Source organism: Arachis stenosperma, chromosome 6 (assembly GCF_014773155.1).
Source record: "Arachis stenosperma cultivar V10309 chromosome 6, arast.V10309.gnm1.PFL2, whole genome shotgun sequence".
Taxonomy (NCBI): Eukaryota; Viridiplantae; Streptophyta; class Magnoliopsida; order Fabales; family Fabaceae; genus Arachis; species Arachis stenosperma.
This window is the reverse complement of record NC_080382.1, coordinates 2,240,982-2,254,483: the sequence shown is the minus strand read 5'-3', so window position 1 is coordinate 2,254,483 and position 13,502 is coordinate 2,240,982.

Sequence of the window (13,502 nt, the reverse complement as noted above, 5' to 3'; positions counted from 1 at the left end):
TTCTATTATAAACTATGATGATGAGGGTGGCAGATGTTGGATCTGTATCAGAATTCATGTTTTTTTTTATTAGATCCTTGTGGAATTTGCGTTGTTTGTTGATTTTGGAGATTTGTGTTTTGTTATTGCTAATGAAGATTATTTTTGTTTTGTTGATTTAGTAGTTTTCTGCATTTACTATGATAATGCTTGTAACATCATGTGTTTTTTCAGTATCTCAAGACTTTAAAGTTGAAAATCAAAAATGATTTTGAGGATATTTAATCACAAGAATAGTTTTCTGCATTTTCAGGATCCTGTTTCAAATGTATTGGTCATTAAAAAAAATAAAAATGTTGTTTTTACAGTAGAATTTGTCTTGTGGTTGCAGATCAAACTTGTGAGTTCATATCAAGCAGAAATTTAGATTGTCAAGAGTATAGGTGGTGAAGATAAGTGGTTCAGGTTGATGATTATGTTTCTTAGCTCTGGAATATAGTTGGTGCTTGATTACATAAGTTTATAACCTTCAAATTTAATTTCCTTATTTATATTAGTAGATCATATACTGGTGAGGGCTTTATTCAAACTGTATTTCTATTATGTTTGCTTATGTTTATTTCTTAGTTTTGATATTTTTATACAATAAAAACATGCATTAGCTTCCAGGGGTGATGTATAAAATCGTTTAATCTGGGAATAAATTATTACACTACAAGAATATATTATTAAGGCATGGGGTTCTTGTTGCATTAACTACAGCACCTTCATTGTAACTTCTGTCAAAATATTTTTGACACTTTAACAAAGTACAGTATTTAACTTTGGATTGGTAACATTTTGTAATTCTAAAAAGAACTGGAAGTTAGTTAGTACGTATATCTTTATCTCTAATTCCTATATTTCTTTCACAAGGATAGTCCTATTATTATACGCTTATAGCATTAGACTTGATGTAATTTATAGACTAGTGCACATTAAGATGTTTTGACTAGTGGGTTGTGGAAAAAGTAGTTGTTTGTGAAACTCTACACTTTTATATTAAAGATTCTCCTCATATGCATGTTCTTTAATTTCACAATGATCATTTGGATCGAATGATTTTTCATGTAGGATCACGGATACCTCCATATCGGAGATAGATTACTCTGGCACTTCCAATGCATTTGGCAGAAGCATTTACTCCCAATGAGGGTACACAATCTTTTCCTTATGCATCTAACAACAGTTAGTCACTTTGAACTCACCTTTTGATTTTATCATTCAAGCACCGAGTAAAGGAAAATAATGAGAATCTTCCTCTACTTCAGCCTATACAACAAGCTCAACAACTTTAAGAAGTGTCGCTAAGGAGATCCAACAGAGAAAGGAGAAGTGTAATTTTGGATGAATATATAGTCTATCTCTAAGAACATGAGGATGGCATTGGTTTAACAGAAAATGACCCAATCAATTTTTTTTAAGCTATGTATAGTTCAAACTCTGAAAAGTGGATCGATATCATGAAAGAAGAGACAAAGTTTATGAAAAGACAATGACGTTTGGGATCTTGTTGAATTACTTGAAGGTGTGAAATCAATTGGTTATGAATGGATATTTAAAATAAAAAAGGATTCTAAGGGTAATGTCAAGAGATATAAAACTTGTCTAGTTGCTAAAGGCTTTACTAAAAAAAAAAAGACATAGAGAGAGACTTTTTTTTCGGTATCATCGAAAGACTCTTTTAGAACCATAATGATACTAGTAGCTTATCTTGACTTGAAGCTACATCAGATGGATGTAAAGACAACGTTTCTCAATGATGACATTGATAAAACGATGTATATGGTACAACAAAAAAATTTTGTATCAGGTGATTCAAAATCTATAGTTTGTAAGTTAAAGAAATCCATCTATGGTTCCAAACAAGCTTCCCATCAATGATCTCGCAAATTTTATCAAGTCACTGCCTCGTATGATTTTGAGGTAAATATTATAAATGAATGTGTATACCGCAACTTCAATGGGAGTAAATACATATTTTTTGTCTTACATGTTGATGACATTCTACTTGCCAGTAACGATATATGATTGTTGCATGAAACTAAAAAATTTCTATCGTACAAATTTGAAATGAAAGATCTTAATGATGCCTCTTTTGTATTAGGAATCGAGATACCAAGAGATTGCTTTGAAGGTATTCTTGGATTATCACAAAAGAACTATATCAAAAGATATGGCATGAAAAGCTGTAAACCAATGGACACACCCGTATCTAAAGGAGACGAGTTCAGTCTCAAGCAATGCCTCAAAAATAATCGTAAGAGGACAGTAATGCATGATAAACAGTATGCATCAGCACTAGGAAGATTAATGTATGCTCAAGTCTGCACACGTTTCGATTTATCATTCATAGTGGAAATGTTGGATAGATACTTTAAACAATCCTGGCATGGATTATTGGATAGCTGTTAAACACATAATGCATTATTTGAAGAGAACAAATGATTACATTCTTACTTATCAGATATCAAAAAATTTGAAGATCATTGGATACTCTGATTCTGATTTTGCGGGATGCCAAGATAGTAGACGTCTACTTTAAGTTGTATTTTCATGCTGGCTGGAGGAGTTATTGCATGGAAGTCTAACAAACAGACTCTTGTAGCTTGCTCAACAAATGAAAGTAGAGTACATTACTTGCTTTGAGGCATTTAAACATGGTATATGGTTACGAAATTTTGGCATTGAACTTTGTATAGTAGATAACATTGAAAAGCCATTAAAGATATTTTGTGACAATAAATCAATAGTACTATACTCCATTAGCAATAAGAGCTCGACAAAATTAAAGTATGTAGACATCAAGTTTTTAGTTGTAAAAATATATATTTTTAATAGTTTAATATAAATAATCTAAATTATAAAATAATTTATTTTAACATAAAGTTTAAAGTTTAAAATTAAATATTAATAATTTAATATTTAAACTTTAAAATAAATAAAATATGTTTAAGAAATGCGTTGATACTGATTGAGAAAAGATTAGTATTACTTTTCAGCTCTACATACATATCTTTATTGAATTATTATGCTTGTCATAACTGCTAGTGCTTGAACTGCCAAAAAGAACGGACAAATTATATCTTGGATTTAATAATCGAAAGTAATTGTTTTGATAACTAGATATTTGGACATACAACTGGTGAAGTACTATGCTGTATGATACTATTCCTTAAATTGTTTGTGTCTGGATCAAGATTCGATCATATCACTTATCTAATGCGTATTTAATTAAGTACAATACATTCTTGGAAAATGAAAAATTATACTCAAGCCATCAAGTGAAATCCAAACAAATATATTTGTATTTTGTTATGATGTATAGATATTAATAAAAATACGGGATACAATACTATATGAAATATATTAATATACAAATTTTAAAATTTTATAAGATATAGAAATATGTATATATATAAAATATAAAATATTTTTTAAATAAATTATAATAATATTTTGATATTTTATTAATATTAAAATATAAATTAATTTTTTAATTATTTTTATTGTGTTATTTTAATTATATAAAATATTTAACATATTTTTTGTTTTAATAAATAATAATAATATATATTATTTCTAAATTTATTTTAAGAATATATATTAAAAATAAGATTGGACACGTTGACACGTAATGATATTTAAATATGTCCAAACTTGTCCAGGAAAATTTTTTTTTTAGTTTTTATTAAGATACGATTAAACACAGCAGACATACGTATCGAACGAGTATCGATAAATATCATATCCAAAATATATCCGATACACGAATATAACAACTTAGTAAAATATTCGTATTTCATAGATATGTTTTAATTTTTTATTTAATATTTAAACTTTAAAGAAAGATATAGTCTATCATATTTGAATTTTTATGATTAAAAGAACTAAAACTTGTTCTTTATTCTTTTAAAAGAACTAAAACTTTAATATTAGTATGAAATAGGATCTGTCTATACCATTTTTGTACTTTAAAATTTAAATTTAAAAATACTTTGCGTAAGAAAATGTTTTTTTTTTTCAATATACCACTATTTTTAAAGCCTTTAATCAAAATGTCATATTTTTAATTATATGTTGAGGTGCCATTATTTTATCACGATAGTATTTTATATTTTCTTTGCATTGTAACAGAGAGACGCCTACATGAAACAGTATTTTATGTAAAAAATGCCAATAAGATCGTGTTTGCTCTCGGGGATTGGATATTGAGATAAAAATACAGAGATGTAAAATTATATTTGACAGATGAGATATAAATAGAGATATTGTATTTAGAGACATTAAATTAGTGTTTTTTATATTTATTTTGATAAGAAAAACACAAAGATAGCATTTGTTTTGAGGTACTGAAATAGAGATTGAGAAATTGAAATTCAGTATCATGTTTGTTGGTTCAGAGATTGGTACTAAAATTTCTGTCTCTGTTTCCAAAATTTCAGTATTTCAGTACCTCCAAAAAGTAGGGGCACATGGAACTAAAATTTTTAGAGATGGAGACTGAAACTTTAATAACATTTTATACCTAAAATACCCTCATTTCAATTAATTAATTTCAATTTTACCCTTTACGCAAATTAAATTAGAATTTCATTTTTGTTTTAATTTCTATTTCCCATTTTGCACCAAACAAAATACTGAGATTTATATCAATCTCTGTCTCTTAGTCTCTGTCTCTCAATCTCAATCTTTCCGTCTCTATCTTTCCATCAAACGCTACTAAAGATACTAAAAAGAGACACAACTTATTTTTTATTTTTTCTTTTATTATTCTTGTTAATTTTTCATAATTACACTTTTTATTATGATATTTTTCTTTTTAAAATTTTTGAATGAAAAATATAAAAATAAATTAAATTTTTATAATTTGTTCTATTTTATCACCCAATAGAATACAAGAATACTAAATTCTGAGTGTTTATCCTTTATGTTTTGTTTTCAGTGTCTTGTCTTATCTTGTTTTTAGAAACAAACGCTAAGAGACGCTTCTAATACAAACTATTAATTTTTACCAAGGTTCTGAAATCTGAACCAAAATAGCCAGTTCAATTGGGTTAACTGGGAACCAGCCATCTGAGCGGTCCGATTGCCTCTAAAACTGCCTTGAAAAAATCGGTAAAACAATTGTCCAAACCGATAGTTAACTGACAAACGGGCTAGGTTTTTAAAGGTTTCAGTTTTTTAATTTTTTCTTAAAACGGAGTCGATTTGATGCTGAAAAAAAAAACCAACCTAACGTGATGTTCTCCTCCCCTAACAAAGACACATACCACGCCTCCCTCCCTCAACTCCTAATTTCCTCTTCCTCCAACCAACGAGAGAAGACACTCCACCATTGTTACCACAAGTAACGCTGGCAGTGACCACCAGTAGTTGCCACAAGTCACGAGTCAAAGCTTCTGTCGGCGGCGTCATCATCTAAAATATGAAACATCTGTCGTCAGTGTCGTTTGGTTGTCGAAAGTAGGGTTTGAAGATTCTGCCGTTGTCGTCGGCGGCTAGTCAGTTCGAAGCTTGTGTCGTCGGCCATATCTGTTCTGCCGAGCTTCTGTTTTGCTATCGTAGACTCCAAGCCTCCTCTACTCTCTGCCGCAGTGAGTTTTTCGATTATTGTTGTCAATTCATTTTTTTATTTTGTTAACTATATGAATTGCTTGCTGCAGTGAGTTAATAAGTTTTTTTAGTTATTTTATTTGGATTTTGTTAATTATATGAATTAATCATTCTATATTTTGGATTTTGAATTATGAGTTGAGATTGTGTTCTAAGTTGGGTTTGTTGCTTATGTGAGTTTGGATTTAGTTTGAATGTTAAGTTTGGATTGTTTTAGTTAATTTTTTTGTTTTTAGATTCTTTGGATTTGAATTTTGAGTTTTTTGAGTTTTTATTGTTGAATACTTGATTAAAAGGTTTTTGTTGAAATTTTGTGTGATTCTGAATTTTTGTTGTTGTTGAGGGATTGAATTTTTAAATGTAAGTGTAAGTTTGTAATTCTAAATTTTTTATTGCAGGTTCGCTTGGGATTTATAGGGATCGGTGTTGAACCATTGGAATTTGGCTTGGGTGTGGCTAGGCTCGACGAAGAAATGTTTCAATTTTTGAATGGATTGGAGAGTAAAAGATGAGGAAGAGATTCCGTGAATGATAAATTTTTTCTTGGTATTGTAGTGTTTGTAGAAGCATCGAAACGAAATCATATTTAATGGTGATAAATATAATTTGATGGTATTAAAGCCTTAAAGGAGGTACTGATATCGGTTATGTATTAATTAAAAGAGTGAAAAGCTAGATCTCTGAGTATTGTAAAGATTTTATTAATTAAAAAATTGTTAAATTTTTATATTTAAAATTATGTATTAAATTTTTAAAAATTTTATTATATATTTAATAAAATTAATTCAATCATGTTTGAATCTAATTAAATCATTAAATTATTGAATTAATTATTTGACAATTCAATAAGATTCTCACCATCCTAATTTTTACATATATGCATAGGCACTTCAGCTTTAAATGCGCATAATAAAAAGCCTTAAAAGCTTTAGCTTTTTTTTTGTATCAGAGGCGCTTTTATGATTGACGTTTTTTACATAGAATGTGAATTTCGCTTAGGTATCCTTTAGTTAGTACACAAAAATAAATACGAAGTGTCATCGGATAATCAAACATGACATTCAATAAATAGTTTGAAAATGAAAGCATTTTGATAACCAAAAAATAAAAAAATAAAAATGGTGGTATATTTGAAAAAGTCCTTTAACTTATAGCCTCGATCGCTAGCAAGCATGGAAGCTCCCTCCACCTTGGATGGTGTTTCCCTTTTAAATTCTCCACTTCCTTTACTTTGCATTTGTCCTCAGTCCTTGCCACGTACTTGTGTCTGCTATATATATATAATCATTGAAATCAAACAAATTAATAATAAATAGTGCAAAAGAACGGGGAATCCGATCCGTAATTGTATGTAAGGGCCGAACTAATGGAAATTAAATCAGACACTGCCTCGAGCTTCATGATTGATTTGATAAGTTTAACTTTAACCATAAACTAAAAAGGTGGATTATTTGTCTAACTTACTAAAAAGAGATAAAAATTAGTATTTAAATTAAAAAATATAAAAGTAAATACATTTTTTAATACTTAAATCTTACTATAAAAGGTAAGTTCGGCAATTTCGACATCAAAATTATAGGCACTATAGAATTTGCCAACTAAAAATTCGTTTCAAGTTGGCAAATATTCTACTCAGGAGATTACTGATTAGACTTCTCTCGCTGTAGGCAGTGACTAGTGAGAAATTTTCTATTGTTTTATAAACCATCAGTAGTCTCAACTAATTAAGGAATAATAACATACAAGTTGGGAGAGTAGACTAGTGAGAGAAAACAGAAGGGGGGGGGGGGGGGATCCTAGTTCGTTTGACGAATTTATTATAGTATGACTCCCCACTCATCACAAATCATTCATGAACAGATTCTCACAGAATTAATATTAATCATTCGTTGTATTCATTTAATTCAAAAACGTGTTGCGACCTATTAATGGATAAAAATCAACTATCTGGCATCTTCATTTTTAAAACGCAATCCAGCATAACTTGATGATGCTTGTTCGAAGTTGAAATTAATAAAACTAATATTAAAAAAAACCTCAAAAACTAATGGAATTACCAGCGAAATTGTCAAAAAAATTTGACGGTAAAACTTTATTACTATCAAATATATCAGTGGATAAAATCTGACAGTATAAACGTTGTCGGTAATGTTTTACCGTCAGATTTTGAACTTAAAGGTCTGCGGACCGCTGATAAGCAAACATCTTATTCTCCTTGAGTGTGTGAGTTTGCTTAAAGATCTCCAACATCGAAATAGAACGCTGCAGGGACTTTATCTGCACATATTACATAAGCATATTACAAAAACTGACAATTAATAAAAGAAACAAAGATAAAACAGACTAAACATATGTAAAGAAAGTATACCATCTTGGCCCTTGTCTTCATAATCATGGCAAAAATTTCTACGTACCTCGACGCCCTGTTGGTCCTATTCGTGGCCTGACGACGTCTAAAATTTTCATCCGTCTTCCAGTACATGTATAGGACCTCCTTAATGTAGGGTTGAAGGCACTGCGTTATGTGGTTCCTCCTTATTCGCAACTCCTCTAACATCTAATAAAGTTGCTTCGTCATGCAATGGTAAAAGATTTTCTTAATCATTTGGTCGTGGGTCTCATCCCACATAAATTTGTCCTGCATAATGAAATAATAAATGGTTAAAAAGTAGGGAAAAGTAATTAAAACCACAATTGAAAAGTAATTAATGTTGAATAACTAATTTGCCGCTCACTTGTCAAACTATTTCTCTCTGACCTAAGCGAAAACCTTTTTGTAACTAGACCAAGGGTAATTGTAGAGCAATTTGATAACGTTTGTACACTCTTGTGTACAAGCGTTATTATCCGGTGCAAATCTACGATGGGATAATTTACACTTATTAAAAAATATACATTAAAGGGAAACCAAATATAAATGGAATATATAAAGAAGTTTAATATTTACCTAGTCATGTTATCAGGTCAAATCAACATCTTAGTGACCTGCGATTTTGCGATATCTGACTGGGATCCATGAGAGGAAGCTAGCACTGTGGTAGGGTCGGCCATAGGAGGTGGCAGGGATGTTGGGTTCTACTGAAGAGGTGAAAGAGTCCACTCTGGCTCAAATCGAGGAGGAACAATAACTACATGACCCAAAAAATTCAAATTTGAGACCATGATGAAAGGCAGGTACCTTGGAGCCTATATCTATGAAGTCAAAGGCGGAGTGGATGTAGAGGGTGATTGCGTAGTTGGGGGGGGGGGAGAGGGGGTTTAGTCACTTGCCCTCTACCTCGACCACAAGGACGACTTCCAACACTATCTTTTCTAGTCATGTCTACCAGAAACAAATAATTAAAATAGTAAAACAAACAACCAACACATGTTTTTAAATTCTTTATAAATTTTGGCAGAGTTTTGACTATAATTAGCGAACTCTATCAAATGTAATTTTTAACTTTTACAAACCAAACATAGTTTTAAAACAATTATAACAAATATTCCGTAGAGTTTTCCTAAATTCAAATATCTCTAATACAAAAGTTTTGCAGTTTTTACAGTTTAAACAATTGTAAGCATATATTAGAACAAAAAAATTTTAAGCAAACATGAACTCCCAGCCGTTCTAGTACACAATCCGTTATTATTCCACAATTTTTTAGCAAATAAGGATTTCGAGAAGGTGCCACTAGGCAACCTCCTCCCACTTTTGTCCTAAAACTTTATCTCAGAAAAAGTAAGTTTGATGTAAAACATAAATAATTTAACAAGTTTAGAGATAGAAAATTAATTTCGGTACTGCACGAATAGCCCATATAAGCAGCACGAACAGTCTACGATAATGCTACACAACGTTCAAACAAAAAGGAAAATCCTAAAACAGAGATGATGTTAGTAAAAGTTAACTTACTTTACTTAAATTCAACCTTAAATTACTCTTACTTCTACCCTAAACTAAATTCATCCTCATTTAATAAAGAATTTAATATCAATTTTAATAAAAAAAATTTATACTCCTGAATTTCTAAGGAAGTGAAATCAACTCCTTCAACTATACTCAAGAATGTTTTGTGAGTTAAAGGAATCGGAAGTGATTTTTTAACTCTGATCTTGGGAATGTTTACATACTTTCAGTCGCGAGCCAAGAAGATCGCCTTTGTCTCATTAACCATCATGTCGCCACTCAACTGAATTAGATGTGGACATATGAGACCTTATTTACTCTTTTAGGCGTTCGTATCTCCTTTTTCGAGTTTCAAAAAAATGTGCTTAAGCATTTTGGATGTGCGCCTTCTCTACTGCATTTCAATAATCGGGTGATTATCCTGGGTTTCAAACTCTTCTGCTCTTTTCTTAATCTCTCTGTGCCAATGAGAGTATTTTTTTCACTTTTTTAAATTTAACAATACCTTTTGAAATCGTAGGATTTTCAATTTATTTGAAGAATCCTACCATGGGTTTAAGGAAAATTTTTTCAAAGTAGAACATATTGAGCATATTACAATTTTCATGACTTTAAAAGATGAAAAATGTTTAACTTATACTGGAATTTTCACGTATCTTCACCCAAAATTGAGTTAAAAGGCGTAAGCCCAGAAGAACGTGACGCCATTTATGTCCTTCTAGAGTTATGGAATGAAAAATCTTTAAGCCTTAGAATGATCTGAACTGACGAGCATCTAGGAATACTGTTGATAACATTTTATGATGATGCACATTTACGACTTTATGTTCTTTATTACTTTAATGCGTTGTCGTATATTAATATCTTTCCTTACTTATTTCCTAGTTGACATGGCGGGAGAACTTAATGCTATCGTTGCAATGAGAAGGAGGATGGCTACACTGGTTTTGCTCCAATCAACACAGAAGGTGGTCAAGATAGAATCTCATGTTTTCGCAACTCCAAGCAATCTTCCTCTTCCAGGACCTCAAAAATCTAGTCCCAAGATTGAGATCATAAGTGCTCACTCTCCACCAAAAAAGAAAGAGAAAGAAAAAGGCAAATCCTAAGTAGAGTCACTTATCAATGCTCAAGATCCAAGCTCCTTTGGGTGCATACTAAAAAAAGAAATTCTGTTCATCCGACTTCATAGATTCCTTCTTACTAACTGAGGAAACCAAGTCGAATTTATTGGAAAAGCCAGTTGAAGACACTCTTCCCAGAATTCAAAGAATGCTTCTTCGCTTGGTAGCTTTTGTCGAAGATGTCAAAAAAAAAACCCTAATTTTCGGGTTAAAATTGCTGCCAAAGAAAATGAAGTCCAAGTTCAAGTTCTAGACCTAGACATGCTTGATCTCTCCACTAATTAATGTACAGGTTCTTGAATGTGATGCCTTATATCTTGAAGTTGAAGTTCATCCCTTCATCTTGGTGAACTGTCATATCAGTCTCATGCCCATCGTGACGATATGCTTTTTCTTTGTTAGGAATAATGGGAGGATCTTTCAAATGAGTATATTCTTTTTCGACCATAATTCAATGCCAGATTCTCCACAGACAGTGCCAAATGTTCATACCAGAATGTTGGAAATTGAACTAAAAAGTTGTTAGGAATCTGACTTCTGCAAATTACAAACTAAGCTGGAAGGATAATCTACAGAGCTACTTTGATACTTAAGTTAGCTATTGTTTTTTTACTAGAATATATATCTCCTATGATTCTACCTTTCCTTTTAATAATATTGTCCGTATCACTACTTTCTGTTTCTACGATTTACTGTTAATTTAATAATCTTTTACATTTATTGAATATTTATGGAGTTTATTATTTTTTCATTAGCCCTTTGATTGAGTGCTAATAATCATAACATCTGATTATCTATTATTAGTTATTTATGACTTCCGAACCCTTACTTATTTTCCTTTTTGGGCTCTGTTTATAATATTTTTGGACTTGTCCGTTACAAGTACATACATGGTATTGAATCCCATGAGAATTTCCTATAACTTTTAAATACCTTTTATAATTAAACACATTGAAGAATTACCTATTTAATAAATACATATACAATGAATCAAGATTTTCGGTATATAAGATTTCTCCGAATTAGAGATTTTATTGTTTAGGTCCTTGTTAAGAGGATCTAAATATTAGCCTATTTGAAAACTTTTAATGGTCATAGGCCTCATCCCATAATGAATTTGTCTTGCATAATTAAAACCATCATTGAAAATAATTAACGTTGAATAACAAATTTATCATCCACTTGTGAAACTATCTCTCTCTGACCTAAGCGAAAACCTTCTTGTAACTAGGCCAAGGGTGGTTGTATAGCAATTTGATAATGTTTGTACACTCCTGTGTACAAACTTTATTATTTGGTGTAAAACTACGATGAGATAATTTACACTTATTAAAAAATATACATTAAAAGAGAATCAAATATAATAGAATATACAAATTAAAGAAGTTTAATGTTTACCTAGTTATGCTATCAGGGCAAATCATCATCTTAGTGACCTACGTATTTGTAGGATCTGGCTGGGATTCGTGTGAGGAAGCTAGCACTATTGTGGGGGTCAGCCACAGGAGGTGGCAAGGATGTTGGGGTCTACTGAAGAGGTAGAGGAGTCCACTCTAGCTTAGATAGAAGAGGAGCAATAGCTGCATGACTCTGATAATTTTGATTTGAGACCATGATGAAAGGCAGGCACCTTGGAGCCTGTGCCTACGAAGTCGAAGACGTAGCGAATGTAGAGGGCAACTAGGTAATCATGCGGGGGGGATTTTGAGTCACCCGCCCCTCTACCCCGACCACAAGGATGACTCCCGACACTACCTTTGCTGGTCATGTCTACTAGAAACAAATAATTAAAATAGTAAAACAAACAACGAATACATGTTTTTAAATTCTTTAGAAATTTCGGTAGAGTTTCAGCTATAATTAACCACCTCTACCAAATGTAGTTTTCAACTTTTACAAATCAAATATGTCTTTAAACAATTATAACAAAAATTCAATAGAGTTCTCCCTAAATTCAAGGACCTTTAACACAAAACTTTTGCAGTTTTTACAGTTTAAACAATTACAAGTATATATTAGAATAAAAAAAAATTAAGCAAACATGAAATCCTAGCCGTTCTAGTGTGCAACCCCTTATTATTCTACAATTTTTCAGTAAATAAGGGTTTCGACAATGCGTCACTAGGCAATCTTCTCCCACTTTCGTCCTAAAACTCTAGCATAGAAAAAGTAAATCCGACATAAAACATAAACAATTCAACAAGTTTAGAGATAGAAAATTAACCTCGATACTGCATGAACAACCTACATATATAAGCAGCACGAACAACCTATCATAACGCTACACAACGTTCAAACAAAAAGGAAAATCCTAAAACAAAATCGAAGTTAGTAAAAGTTAACTTACTTTACTTAAATTCAACTCTAAATTATTCTAACTTCAATCCTAAACTAAATTCATCCTTATTTAATAAAGAATCTAATAACAATTTTAATAAAAAAATTTCTACTTCCGAATTTCGGAGGAAGTGAATTCAACTCCTTCAACTTTTACTCAAGGACGCCTTGATGATTTTAAGGAATTAGAAGTAATTTTTAACTCTGATCTCGGGAATGTTAATGTAATTTCAATCTCGAGCCAGGAAGATCTCCTTTGCCTCATTAACCCGCAAAACACAATGGAACATGCTGAACTTGGGAGATAGGGGAGCAAACATGAACCCTAACCCCACTCAATCTTCTATCCTCCATATCTTTCAATCCGGAACTCCGATTGACGAGTCGTCATCTGTCACGCGTTCGTCTCAAAATTCTTTACAAAACTCACGCAATAATTTGGTAAGAAGATTCTGATTTTTTGCCCAATTCTTCATTTTTTAGTTTTGTGATTTGAGTTTTGGTATTGAGAGATTTTG